We start from the raw sequence: 15,765 nt of genomic DNA, 5'->3' as shown, positions 1-15,765 counted from the left end.
CCTTAAATCAGATATTCAAAAGTTTGTGGCAGAATGTTTGGTTTGCCAACAAAATAAAGTTGAAACAATTAAGACATCGGGTCTATTACAACCTTTATCCATTCCAAGCCAACGTTGGGAGGAGGTTTCAAGGTTTACCCAAGTTTGAGGGAAAGAGTGTCATCATGGTGGTAGTTGACAGACTTACCAAGTATGCACACTTTTGTGCATTATCACATCCATTTAAAGCCAGTACAGTTTCTATTGCATTTATGGAAACAATTCAAAAGCTACATGGAAACCCAAAGATTATTGTAAGTGACAGAGATCCCATTTTCACTGGAAATTTTTGGACAGAATTATTTTCTTGTCTTGGTACTCAGTTAGCTCATAGCTCATCTTATCATCCTCAATCTGATGGGCAAACTGAGATAGTAAACAAATGTTTGGAAGGATATCTTCGTTGCTTTGTATCTGATAAACAAACACAATGGGTCAAATGGTTGCCTCTGGCTGAATGGTGGTATAACACTTCCTTCCATACAACAACAAAAATGACCCCATTTATGGCACTTTATGGGTATCAACCACCATCCATCACATCATATTTAAGAGAAAATTCTAAGGTTCAGGTAGTGGAACATCACATCGAACATCAACAACAAGTCCTCCAACTCTTAAAGGATAACCTCGTGTTGGCACAGAATAGAATGAAACAACAGGCAGATCAACATCGCAGTGAAAGAAGTTTTGATGTAGGTGATTGGGTATTCCTACGGCTACAACCATATAAGCAAATGTCCCTCAAGCAAGCTAAGAAGGATAATAAATTATCACCAAAGTATTATGGTCCGTACAAGGTGTTGCAAAAGATTGGTACTATGGCATACAAATTGGAGCTTCCTGCAGCTTCTCGATTGCACCCAGTTTTCCATGTTTCATGTTTAAAGAAGGTTATAGGCGACAAGCTCCCAGTTCAAACAATATTGCCAGAACTTGACGAGGAAGGAAAAATTATATTGGAACCGGAAGCAGTCACAGAAACAAGAACTCGATAGCTATGAAATCGATCAATTTCAGAGTATCTTATCAAGTGGAAGAACTTATCCACTGAAGATTCCACATGGGAGGATGAGAATTTTATGCAGAAGTATCCAGAACTACTCAAGCGTTGAGGAAAACACTTTTTTGAAGGAGAGGGGCTTGTTGGGTCCCTATAATACTAGTGATTACCCCATTACTATTATAGTTATACCCCTTATTAATATTGTTGTGCCCCTATTGCTCCCATATTGTTATTATTGTGCCGCATAGAATCCCTCTATTGTTATTTTTGTGGCTTTATATTATTATTGTTAGGTCGGCTGGATTATATTGTGACTCCTTAGACTCCTATATATAGAAAGGAGGTTTTGTCATTTGAATCATCCAAGAATTGTTCATTTATGTAATGTAAAGGAGGTTGCCCCATCGAAGAGGCTGAATTCTAAGGCGTTGATCTATCTTTTCTATCTTTTCTTGAGCTGGTTTCATAACATTTTTCCTTGTAAAACCACATAGTCAGTGAATGGCGATGAAGTGTCTCACAGATGCGATCAATCACATGATCCCCGAACTTGCCGATGCCACATTTGCAGCTCAGTTACACTCTCATATGAGTCAGCCACCAGAGGTCCAACCAATGCTTGCCATTTGTCAACTCCGATCACAAGAAGATAAGTTGATTCAATGAATCCTTTCAACCGACTGCAGCACTGCTATTTCAAGATGAACTCCACATTTTTATGTTTTGGTTATACCAGCGCATAGCATATTTCTTTCATAGTTTGTTATTTTTGTAGTATTTATAGACCCTTTCATGTTTTTAGAAAGGGTCCTCATTTTTTGTATTAAGACTTAAGTCGAGAGTTGCACTACTGTGCTTCTGATATATTTATTTTTATAAAAGACTGGACCTGAATTCTGAATTTTGACAAAGAAGGCTTTCTATGAGATATGCACTTTTTCTTCTTATGAAAGTATTCTCAAATTAGAAGACAGAATTTGAATGTGATTCACATTGGAGGAGATCCAAATGCATACAGTACTACTATCTATGTTTTTGCTTTATGTTTCTGTGTGAATTAAACATTTATCAACTTTTCTATTATTGATGTGTATATGTTTCTACAACAATTCTTTAACCTTTCACTATTGAATGTTTCTGAATTGTCATCTTTCATATATATATGTCAGTGATATATTATGGTTAGTGCGATAATGTTTTAATTATTACTTTGTTCAATTAATTGAACAAAGTAATTATCATATGAATGCATATTTTTATTTATGAGTATGTCATCTTCATGTTTACTTGTCAATAAGAACAATCAAGAATCGCACTAAGAGAAAGAATTCCCGGATAATTCGTTATCTTTGATTTTTGAATTTTAGAATAGATAACTTATCATTCCCATTATATATTACCAACCAATCACCCATCCACCCATATATCACTGGGAATCTGGTCCCATTACATCCAGTCGGAGCCACCACACCAAATGGAAAAGGAGCTGCTTTAAGGTCTGGACCGGGTGGTTTTCCTCAATGTTGATGCAACGATTTTAGAGGCATCAACACTTCAGGAGTTTCTTGCAGTACTATGTGATGAGGCGCTAGAGACAACAAGTCAAGCACATTGATATAGAATATCACTTAAGATGAGACATGGTGCAAAAGGGAGTAATGAAGTTCTAGTACATATCCACAGACAAGAAAATTGAAGGCATTCTCAAGAAGCCTATATCTAGGGGGGACATTTGTATGCTTCAGATACATGCTTGGTGTGATGAAAAATGTCTCCGTTGCTGAGAAGGAGTGTTGATGTTTTTGTAACATTGGGAGGACATTCTCCCACAAGGTCGTGCCGATTTGACTAGCGGGGGAATGATATATTCACCTATGGGGCCATGTTGATTTTGCTAGGGGTGAATGGCCTAGGGGTAGACATTCTCCCATGGGGTCATGCTGATTTGACTAAGGGGGACTAATAAATTCATCCATGAGGCCATGCTAATTTGGCTAGGGGTGAATGGACCACGATACTCACAATGTGCTCCAGGATGGAGTGATCTATTTTTTATAGAGCAGGTTTGAATTGTTTATATTGAGGTTTTTCACCCAATAGAGGGGTAAAAAATTCTAGTCTAATGTTGAGTTTTGATGTAGAAGCCATTGGTGAAGGGGTTTCTTAGGATGATAAGCCACCTTTATGGGTATCTACTTAACATTAGAGCTCTATATAAATAGGCAAACACATGAGAGGAAAATTATCAACATAGAAAGTTCATTGAATCTTTTGTAGTGGAGGAGAAATTCGTCCAAGGAGAAATATGTTGTTAGAGATCATATTTATCATTTCTATCTCTCTCTTATTTTGGTCACACATGTGAAAGTGGATTGGGTTTGACCATCCTTTGACAGTTGCATGTGTGGAGGATTGACTGAGTTTCTTTGATAGAGTTTGACTAAGGATTGACTGAGCTATTTGACCAAACTTTGATTGAGTTGTTTAACCACACATGCGAGTTGGGCATAGGTTGATCACAGTCCGCCCATGTGAATTTGATTGCAGGACTGTTGACCATTAATCACAAGGCCAAATTTGACCAGGACAAAGTTTGATTACAAGGTTTTTTAACGAGGACATTGACTAGAGTTGACTTCTGATTTTTGACTGGTTTGAGTAGTAGTTGTTTGACTAGGTTTGACTTTTATTTGACTTGGATTATTGGAACATATTTCTAAATATAATTTCTGATTTGTAAAGCTTCTTGAAAAGACAATTTCTCCTCAAAAAGAATTGTTGGGTTTTCTCCCAAGGTTAGGTTTCCTAGGTGAAATTTTTCTATGTCTATTGTGCATGTCTATATTTCTACGATCTTTACTATTTTCATTGCACTTACTGTTGCAATTTTCTGAGAATAATTATTCAATGATAACAATGGCATAAAAAAATTGTTTGAAAATCATTAGGGAGTAGTTATTAGGTAGAAAATTGTATTTCGTAGAATTTCAACAAAATAGACATCTAACTATTACAATCAATGATTCAACTTTATTATATTAATTTCTGTAACATCTCTTTTTATACCCTCTTGTAAATGTCCTTATGAATTGTAATTCATGAAATATAATGGAAAATTTAAGATATGGATGATTTGGATGAGTGGACACAGATTCAAAGACTAAGGAGGAGGATTTGCTTTTGTAGAGTCTAAACCCAAAACCAAACCACTTCATTTAATTACCTTCCCATGGGCCCTGGAAAAATAAATGGTCTGCTGGTGTAGGCATTGAAGTGTGTATGGGAAGTTTGTAGCAAAGGAAATGCCCATATTGTCCCTAAACTTGTGGGGCATGTTGAGGAAGTTGACGCGTGAGGAAAGGATGTGAAGAAGGGATGGGGTAGCAGGAAACAAGAGATATGATTTTTTAGTTTTACACACTACGATGACGTGAGAGAGAGAGTGGAGGCATCACAATAAAAGAGGAGTGGAGCCTATGCACTGGAGAAAGAGCGTTTAAAAGGAGTGAATTGCAGGAAAACCTTGCAGTGAGAGTGGAACACCACTCCCTCTATTCAGGTGATATCTTGTCTTCCTATTGGTGCTAATTCAATCAAGGGAGCACATGGGAAAATTGAATCACTCAATTCTTTCCTTAGGGTTGAGAAGACAAAATTTAGAGTGATATCAAGTCCTTGGACTGAGAGAACCATCCCTAAATTCTTGGTTGAGTTCTTGTGATTTTTTTCTTCCTGAGAAATAAAGTGAGCAATTGTCGTGCTTACTGCTTGGGAGCAGTTGAAAACCTACTTGAAAAGTGGACTCCTCTTGGCTATGTTTGATTGAAATATGGTGTGAATACCCTTGAGCACTTAACTCCTAAGAATATGATTTTGGCTTGGAGGTGGTTAGATGTAAGAAATATTGCAGTGCAACTGGCCTACGGTTGGGTGGAGAATGGAAGTCCCTCCTCTAGTTGCCAACCATTTCAAATTAATCAGATAAGTGTTATTCTTGTATATATTTGTATGATGGATGACTAATGAGTATTTTTTTGATATTTAAGTAAGAATGTTTGATTTATCATATAGCCATGGTTGATTAATTATCTAGTGTATTTATGGTGAGTATGAGTTGTTTGATATATATGAATGTAACCTTGTTAACTCAATGCAGGAGGTATGATGTATTCACTCTTGGTGGTATGAAAGCAACAAAAAATTCTCGTATTATCGTATACACTTCTAGTCATCTTATGTTGTTATAATTTGGGAAACTAGATATACATTAGGGGAATTTTGAGGTAAAAAATGGGTCTCCTAAAGAAAATAATAGTTAACATAATAAAATAAGACTTAAGAAGTAAAAAAAGGAAACTACTTTTTGTTTATTTGTTTTTTTATTGAATTGTTGGCTTATCTCCTTGTAGATTCACTCATATGTCAAGAGTAGACACTTATTTGACGCATAATTAAATTCCACATCCAAAAAGTACCCACTCTGCATATTTTTGAGTAAGTCCACATTGAAAAAAATGAAAATACATGAAAAAAGTGTGTTAAAAAAATACAATTAAAAAACATAGTTTTCTTCTTTTCCCTCTAATATATTTTCCCTTGGGGATGGCATCATCATCTTGAATCCTATCGGTTCTTTTAAATTTAATTTTTTTAGTAGATTTTTTGTTTTGAGGCCCATTTTTACCTTAAAGTTTCCCTAATGATAATTGTATTGTGGGTTGCTGCTTGAGTAGCCTAGTTCGTATGTTGTATGAGTGTACTTGCTCCAACTATGAAAGAACTATTGATATTTTTGTATGACCATGATGAATGTCTACTACTATGTTATCATGGTTAGGTGGGGTTCATGGATCCCTATTTTTGTTGTTAGTTGCATGAGGTATAGAGTTATTCACATGAATATGCATGGTTGTTCAATATGTTTCATCTAATCTACTCTACAATGTTAATGAATGAATGTGTATTCCTCTATGTGTTGCAATGAGACGTGTTACATGATTTTACTCAAGAATGAGGGACTTATAGACCCCCATAATTGTAAATATGCTCTTGGTTGTTTGCATGATTTCCGATAACTAATTGAATGTTCAGTTGATATGCTATGGTGTGTGTGAAATTCTATGGTTTAACTGCTACATCTATTTTCAAGCTCTGTGTTTAAGAACTTAAGATTTTTTCTATTAAAAGTGTTGTATGTGGCCTGTTATGAATTCATAAGGAATTATAATGTGCTAAACTGAATTTTCCTCTCTTCACTTGTATGGTGACAGAAGAAGCAAAGTGTTATATATGTGTGTGTGTGTGTGTGAGGAATTATAGTATGGTTGCGACTAAGGGCACAGGGGATTACAACCATGGATTGGTTGGGTATAAGGTATGTTTATAGTTTAAATTTCACCTAGGTGAGTGTGTTCCATAAATAGTTGGAACTCAAGCTATTGTGCTCAAATTAGGGATATATATATATATATATATATATATATATATATATATATTCCTACGATTGGGTGTGGTTCAACAAAACCAAGCTGTCAAGGGAAGCTTGGTTGAATCCCTGAAGTAGTCAAAGAAAATCCTAGAAGCTCGTTATGGGCTTTAAGGTGGAAAATGCCTTTGGAGTTTGGACTCAAACTGGTTCAGACAAGTCTAGGAGTTTGGGCATTTGGGCAAGAGGACAAGTGTCATGTTGCTGTGGCGTCAGATCCTGCATGGGCTAAACATATTTAATGCAAAGTTAAATGCTAAACATATTAAATAAACCATGTTTTGCATGGGGCCCTTCGGGGTTAGTTCATTGTCATGTTCGGGGCCAAACACAATAGAAAAGAAGCAAAGGTTGATGGTGGGGCCAAGCCAGACTGGAGGTACAAGTGCCTAAGACCTTTATAATTGAGCGCACTAAGGTTGGATGAGAAATAGTCAGGACAAGTCCAAGAGTCCGAGACATCCAGAGTGAGCACAAGGGAGTAGATTTAAAGGGCTTGGATGTGGGTCAGGCTCGAATGTGCATGCGATTAGGAGTTTAGCCTAGAGGTATGGGGGTTTGGAGCTTTGGTTAAGTGAAATTGCCAAGAAGAGATGGATATAATGTGAAGGTTGCATATTTCACATTGTGGGCCAAGGGGTTTAGTGACATGGTAGTTGTTATGTGGATGTAGCTATGGATATATTGGTGCCTTGAGACAACGTGGAACCACCTGGGTGAGGTGGAGTTGCCAGGTGGGTGTCACATGGAGGCCATGTGGGAGCCACATGGAAGGTCCTTACCTATGTAGTAGGGTTTAAGTGATGAAGATTCAAATTGACATATCTTTTTATTCATGTATTCGATCGGCGATAAAATTTATATTGTCGGAAAGCTCTCAATAAGTTAATTGCGATGGTATTACCCAAAGTTACTTTCATTGACTTTGGGAGTGGATAAATTTTGTAACCCCATTTCCATAATTAGATCATGGGAATTGGTTTAGAGAAAATAACACCTCCCATTTGGCCTAGAAGGAGCTAGGGGTTGGGAGGGATCATTATAGAGTGGTATTAGAGTAGAAGGTTCAATACTGTACCTCTAGAGACAAGGTTGGGACTCTGATGCAATATGATAATGTGTTAGAGCTATGTTATAGGGTAATATTAGAGCATGGTTCAAAATTTGACCTAAATGGTCTCATAAATAATTGGAAGTTCTGTTACAGTGTGGCAATAGAACAACCAAGTTCAACACTTGGGCTGGATGGGTCTAAAAGTATTTTTCGTGTAGTCTATTACAGAGTGTAGTAATTAATAATGATTGTTTGTTGTGTGATATTTGTAGCATTTTGGTTATGAATTGCATGCAAATAATTAAAATTCACTTTGATGAGTAACTTTTCATTCTTCTTATACTCTCTGTTATAAACGCCAACATATTATTTTAAAATTACAAACATCATGGGTGCTAATTTTTGTAAAATATTGATTTTAAATCTGCTGACTGGTGTGGGTATAAACATGTTGATATTATCTTTTAAATTTCATGGAATGTGTAATGACTATAAAATTTGACTAGTAACTATGAGTTGATATGAGAATTGTGAACTAATAGAATCGAAAATTTTGGTATGTTAGTTGTTTTCAAAATAACTTTTAAAGCTTGTAGTTGTTTGGCTACTAGTCTTGGCAAAAGGTTGAGTTAAAACATAGTGATGCTATGAATATAGACATACTACTATGCAATTTTGAATCTTAGAATATGTGGCTAACATGAGTCCTAAGATGTGAACAACAATAGGTCAACATGGTTAAGATCAGTATGTATGGTGTTAACATGGCAAGGTAACAAGCCAATTTGTTTATGTCAATATAAATAACAACTATGTGTGTGTCACAATACATAAGAAGATCCATTTGAAACAAGAAGTAAAAACATGGAAAACAATATGGTACAACACAAAATAGACAAAGTTTATCAACAGAAAGAAAATTAAAGTTCCCTTGATAGAGCATAAACCTTTAGGAGATTGAAATTTGAGCTGAAGAGTTGTAGGGCAGAAAATAAAAGGCTCATCAGAAAACAAAAGAAGCAAGAAAAGTTGAATACAATGTTGCTAAAAGACCTTTCATGCATACAAGGGTTGTTGCAACATGCATCAACCTTTTGAGATATATATGAACGTGATGCTGACAAAGCTAGAAAGATACCTTGTAAGGTTGAAGAGGAAAGAAACCCAATTTCATGTTTGTACTATGGAGAGGAACACCTGAAAAGACTCATAGTCTTGACAGACAATGAAGTAAGAGGAAGGGTGGCTCATGTGAATTCCAGGCACATTAGCCAATAATATGTAATACAAGGGGAGATGAGTGGGCATTCCTTCAATCTCTCTAAAATACTAAAAATTCCTTGAACTAATTAGAGGGATGTTGAAATTTTGAGGTTGCTATAAGCCTTGGAAAGGACTCTATGTAGCATGTTGTACATATATTGGTGGTGGACACACTGAATACCATAACTCAATGGAATGAGTTTGTTAGGAACTAATGAATAAGCTGGGAATGCTTTACATGTTTGATTATTATTGTTGGCTTCATATTTTCTTTTTTGTTTTGACAATTGACTTTGAGCATGGCCATGCTTCCATGTGTTGTTATCTTGTGTTGATATTGTGATATTTTTATTATTATTTGTTTCTTCTTGCTTTTTGCATTTTGTAGTTTGGTCTTTGTTAGTCTATTGGGTGTGAAAAGGGAAGAAAATGATCTCTAGAGAAGAGATAAAGTAAAACCCAACTAGAAGTGCAAGACCTTGGTTAAACCCTATGCGTAAGATAGATGAAATTGAGATGATAGAGGAAGATGAAAGAATAACTAGGTGAATTTGGTTGAATCCACTTGAACAAATAGATAACGATTCAACGACCATGAAAATGGCATGAAAAGGAAGTTCTCCTAAAATTTAATAATGATGAGAAAGTAAGATAAAGGCATAATGATGTTGTCTAATTTGACAGGTCATTAGCTGAAAATATCCATAGTAGCAAGATAAGTAATTAAGCTTTAAATAATATTATGACTGTGTAAATGGTATTAAAGTGGAATTCGTATTTACCATGTTTTGAGTAACACAATGAGGTTACTTAATGGATTCCATGTTGTATGGGACACAATTGGGAAGGTGGGTAGGAATTACCCATTCCTAATAATTATCATTATTAATATGTTATGATTATGATCCTGATATTTATTGTGAGCATACATGAATTTGATAGAGGATAAAAATTGACAACATATGCTTAACATGGATGAGGACATGATAGAAATAAATGAACTATTGAGTATTACAACAACAATATTGTAATAAACCAGCTGTACGCATAAACATGATTTAGCTGAAAGCGCTGGTAATGATAGCAAGGTAAAAGGGTAAAGTAAATGAATCAGGTGAGAATTCCTTTAACTAAATTTGAAAATTGTTGTCTCAAATTGATGCATTCTCTACATGGATCCAAGAATTTTCTTAACTTTAATACAGTTTGGCATATGTATGCACTATGTTTCATGAGTTTGTTAATGATGAAATGAATGTATATGATGTTATTTCATTTGACAAGTCATTGTTGAAAATCATCCTAGTGGAAGTATGATTGGTTAATGCTATTAAAAATCTGATGATTATATGAATGACATGTTTGAGATAACATGATGAGGTTATCCAATGAGATCTACTGTCATGTAAGGGTTCCATCGAGTAAGTGTGAACACTTGTTGTTAACTGTTACTATGCTCATGTGCTTATGATATTTATGTGCGATGTTTATATTATATTTATGACAAGAAAATGTTGATGTTGTATAAAAAAGTGTACTAAAAACTAAATGGATTCCTCAGTAAAACCATGAGGCACATATGCTATTGAGTGCTAGCTTTGGTTGAGAAACCACTCAATGCATATAATTAGGCTATTACCATCATCAAAGTGATAGCTAGCCACTTATATATTTTTTGAACAATAACACTTCCTTCGTTGGAGGTGTGATGACATGGGAGTTATGACGGTATGGGAGTTGTGGTGGTAAATGATATTCCTATTGATAGAATACTACCTAGATGGTAGTGCCCACACTAACTGGGAAGTGAGTGAGAGGGAAAGGGGGATGCTAATTGGACTTGTACGGAAAAACTGCATGGAGCAATCTATCTTCCACCCAGTGCTTCCCTTGGTGGTGAAATTACTCAGTGAGTTGGACTCAAGGATATACTTTTATGAAAGGACTATGTGGAGTGGTATATCCACCACTTAGTTCTTCCCTTGGTGGTGAAACTACTCATTGAGTTGGAATTAAAGACGAATTTGGCTAAAGAGTGCATGGAGCTATGGAACATATATGCCATTTAGTGCTTTCTTCAGCTGAAAAAACACCCAGTGAAGTTAGATGAAGACTGCATAGAGAAAAGTATCAATTATCAATTTAAAGATTTATTTTTAAGATCATGATCTAATTTGTCTTAAACTTATGATTTGGTATGACATGAGTTAAGTTTAATATGATAAGTTGTGATCTAAGTTTATTTAAAATTTCATGTTCAACCTCATAAATAAATTTGCTGACGAAAGTATGTTTTAAATTGATGAATCTTATATGACTCATGTGCCTATGATGTAGGGTGAACTATGAACTGTTTAGCTTCAATATATGAGGTTGAATATCGACAAAATCAACATGATAATATGAGAGAGTACAACAACGACATAATGGTGATGAATACCTCAAGAAGAAATCCATTGCAACAATGTTGGAAACTATGATATGTATTGATCACCATGAGAGATGACATGACTTAAATGTTGTGTTAGTAAAGCAAGGATGATGCCTTGGCTGTGAAGAATTTTCCTACGCGAGGAAGCCTTTCCAAGGGATGGATCACCCGAGGGATTGAGGAGGCAGGGAAGGGGATTCCTGAACTTGAAAGGTGACTAACTGCATGGAAGGGTGAAATAGATTACCCAAGGGACCGAGGAAGCAGAGAAGGGGATACTGAAACTTGTAGAGTAAATTGGTTTTAAAAGGGTGATGTGCATACTTAGTGGGATCAAACATACATTGGGGAATAAATGAGACAAGTATGTTCTTGAGAAAATATTGAGGATAGTGGACGGCATTGCTAGACATGGGAGGAAGATTGCGCTCCAGAATCAAGTGACCGAGCATGACAAGGTGCAATGGAAGCACTATGGACCAGATGAGGCAAATTGTAAATCATTGATCAGATGGGGTATCTTAACCATTTTTGTTGTTGTGTAAGAAAACATGAATGTAAATGTAAATGTAATAACCCTTTTTCTACCCACTTGTAAATGTCCTTATGAATTGTAATTCATGAAATAATGTGGAAAATGTAAGATATGGCCAAGCTGGAGGAGTGGACATGGATTCAAATAATGAGGAGGAGTTGCTTGTGTAGAGTCTAAACCCAAAACCAAACCAACTCATTTAATTACCAACCCATCTCCATGGAAAATTAAATGGCTTGTTGGTGCAAGCATCAAAGTGTGTATGGGCAACTTGCAACAAAGGAAATGCCTATATTATTCTTAACCTCATAGAACATGCTGAGGAAGTCAACATGCGAGGGAGGGAAATGAAGAAGGGATGAGGCAAAAGGAAATAGGGGAGAGAAAATAATTTTACACACCATGACAACATGAGAGAGAGAGCGAAGCCATCATATGAAAAGAGGAGTGGAGCTTATGTGCTGGAGTGAGAGCATTCATGAGTGAATTGTAGAAAACCCTTGCGGTGAGATTGGAACATAGCCTCTCTATTTGGGTGATATTTTGTTTTCCTATTGCTGCTAATTCGGTCAAGAGAGAACATGGAAAGTTTGAATCACTTGGTGTTTTCCTTGGGGTTGAGAAGACACCATTTTAGGTGAGATCAGGTTCCTACACTAAGAGAACCATCCTTGAATTCTCGTTTTAGTTCCTATGATTTACTTTCTGAGAGATAGAGTGGGCCATTGTAGTGCTTATTGCTTGGGAACAATTGAAAAAATCATTGAAAAATGAACCCCTCTTGGCTACATGTTTGATTGAAATAATGTGTGAATACCACTGAGTACTTAACTCCTAAGACTCTAAATCCGGCTTGGAGGTGGCTACCAACAAGAAATATTTCAGTGTAGCTACTCTATGATTGGGTGGAGAATGGAAGTCCCTCCTCTAGTTTCCAACCATTTAAATTTATCAGATATGAGTTAATATTGTATATATTTGTATCGTGGATGACTAAAGAGTATTTTTGTGATATTCAATTAAGAATTTCTGATTTATCATATAGCCATGGTTGACTATATGGTGTATTTATGTTGATGTTGTCGCTACGAAAAACAACCTCCAAAATTTGGTGTACACTTGAATTTTGGAGCCTACTATGGATCTTGCGATTGTTCATTCCATAATCACTTTATGGTTGATCGGTGTTTTGTCAAGTATTCTAGTCTTCTTCTCAGTTTGTAAGTGTCAAATTCACTTGCTCACACATGCTCAGTCCGAAACAAGGCATGGGCACACCCCTTTATGCAAGCCTAAACATGCATAACAAAATTCCATCAAGACAGTGCTTGTGCAATGTTCAACCTATGTCGATAGTCAGTGTACACTTTCATTGACAATCTCTCACTTTTGGTTGCGATTGTTCTTCTATTTTTAATGAGTTTTTCAAATTGTCGCTTTTGCGTACCTTCACTTTTGCAAGTGTCTCTTTCACTTGTTTTCACTTTAAAAGTGTCATTTTCATGTTATCTTCATTTTGGCATGTGTTGATTTCAATTTTGTTCATATTTCACAAGTGTCATTTACACATTCCTCTTGTTGTCACAAGTGTCATCTTTTGGGCATGGAAAGTGTTGCGCATCACATAAGTAGAGTTATGGTTTGTTGCAAAGTTTAACTTTGATGTTAATGAGTCATGATTATCATATACTCATGTATTATACTCATTCATAAAGTTTCAAGCACTGTCACACAAGTGTCATCAATGTTGTCGCAAAGTGTACCATTAGTGTCGCTCTTGGGGAAAACTGTCACATTGTCGTTGCATTCGGGGAATTATGTTGTTCATATGTTCTGAGTGATCAATGTTGTGTCTTCAATTTTTCTATGTTTGTGATCATGCTCAAGTTTTTTCATTTTTCACTTTGGCCTTACTGATCTCACACTTAGCCAAATCTTAAAAAGTGCCTTCCTAAGCAGCATGATCTCACTGAACCTTCTTGAACTGTGCAATGTGCAGTCTCAACTCTCAAGCTTAGACCTTTACTCTTGGAATTGCACAATGTACATATCTTTCCTTCCAAAACTGCGCATTGCGCAATCTCAATACTCAACCTTGACCCTTGAGCTCTAGAACTGCGTAGCCCTGCTTCCAATCACCTTATTCTGTGCACTACATAGTATCAAGCATCAAGCCTCCAACCTGACTCCTTGAACTTCACAACTACGCAAGCCTTCAACCTCTATCCCTCCAAAACTGCATAATGGGAAACCTCAAGCCTCAAGCCTCAAGTCTGCCTCCTTCAGTCCCTCAACTATCCAATTTGCTTGCCATGACCAACCTCAACAGTGCACTACACAGTCTCAAGGATCAGTCCTGGCCCTTGTCCTCCTGAGCTATGTAACCGTGTAATCCTTGAGCCAGTCTCTCACCCCAACACCTGGTTTCAACTTAGTCAGTGGTTTTCATGAAGCATGATTAAACTAGGGGTTTATTGGGCTAGTGTCGTCTTGTCATGAGTGGATATCAATGTAGGTATTATATCATGTTATGATATGATGATGATGAGGGGTATGAAGGATAATGATGAGGGATAACAATGAAGAAAAGACAAAGGGACACCAGATTGTGACAACAACTGGAGATCAAGATCATATTGGAGACTCCCTATCTTCAAGCCTCATGGAGGAGGAACAGGAAAATCATATACCATATTTCAAGAAGACACAAAGATAGAAACAACTAGAACGATTTGACATTGCCATATCATCACACAGTCCATGTCATCAATGTCATGTCATGTCTTTCCAAGGTGTCATGTCATCATTTTCCACATCATTTGTGGATTATGTAATTTCAATGCATGAGAAATGTAATGTAAAGTGGAAGTCCAAGAGTCATCCATAGAATGTGAAAAGCCATGAAGGAGTCAAAAGGTCATAAAGAAGTCAAATAGTCATGAGGGTAGTACAAGAGTCATAAGGGAGGTGAATGGTCACCCCATTTGTTATATATACACCTTCATAGCTCACACAAAGGACTTTTCACCTTGGCTCATCCTACCAGGAATTAGAGAGGAAGATAAATCTTTTGGAGGAGCAAGTGGTTTCTCTAATGCTCCACTATTGGAGCTATTGGTGTTCATTGTACTGATGTATCTTGGAAATTTTGCTTAATTTTGAAGCTCGTTAAGCCAACACACTTTCATGCGTATGTCGTAAATATTGTAAGACTATTCTTTGAATTTTTTCAATGTAGGTTGTTTTAATATGTACTAAGGAAAATTAACTATTTCGGTAGCTTTGGTACTTATCTTGTTGAAGGTGTGTTGTTTGTGTTTTAACAATCGTTGCTTCTATGTGAAATACTTCGCTAGTTGATTAATGATTTATTCATATGTATATACTCATGTGTCTTTTCTATATTAGTACTATTACTCTTCTTCTAAAGGCTCACTCTTGTTTCCCCTTCGATAGAAGAACCTTGATACAAAATCAAATGACCATTCCACAAGGCATACTCACTTGTTCATCCAAAAGTACATGTACATTACTCTCTTGCGCTGACCATTGTAACCAAGGAAAATCTCTAAGAACATATGGAAACCGAGCCTTATTTCCAAAAGGGCTCCCACACCAAATGGTGAGAAGTATTATTGGGATTTTTCATTGGGGAGACCCCATTGGTTGAAACAAATGGCACTATAATGAGAGATAGATGACAAGTTATTCCTATTGATTCTGTCTTGAATCTATTATCTCAAATGTCTCATCCCCAAGTCATACCTCCGGGCTGTTTTTCCAACAAATGGTAAAATTTTATCCCCGATGAACTTATTGATGACTTGTCTCAATTCAAGTTTGATGGTGAGGGGGATACATACATAGCCGAGCATACATCTCTCTTTTTTAAGTTTCGTGAATATTTTAGATCGAGTGTGAATATGTAGCTTGTGTGCTTTTCTTCCTCACA

The sequence above is a fragment of the Pinus tabuliformis genome, chromosome X (genome assembly GCF_031772625.1).
Source record: "Pinus tabuliformis cultivar Carrire ecotype Pingquan chromosome X, CPIR1, whole genome shotgun sequence".
Lineage (NCBI taxonomy): Eukaryota > Viridiplantae > Streptophyta > Pinopsida > Pinales > Pinaceae > Pinus > Pinus tabuliformis.
This window is presented reverse-complemented; position numbering follows the sequence as displayed.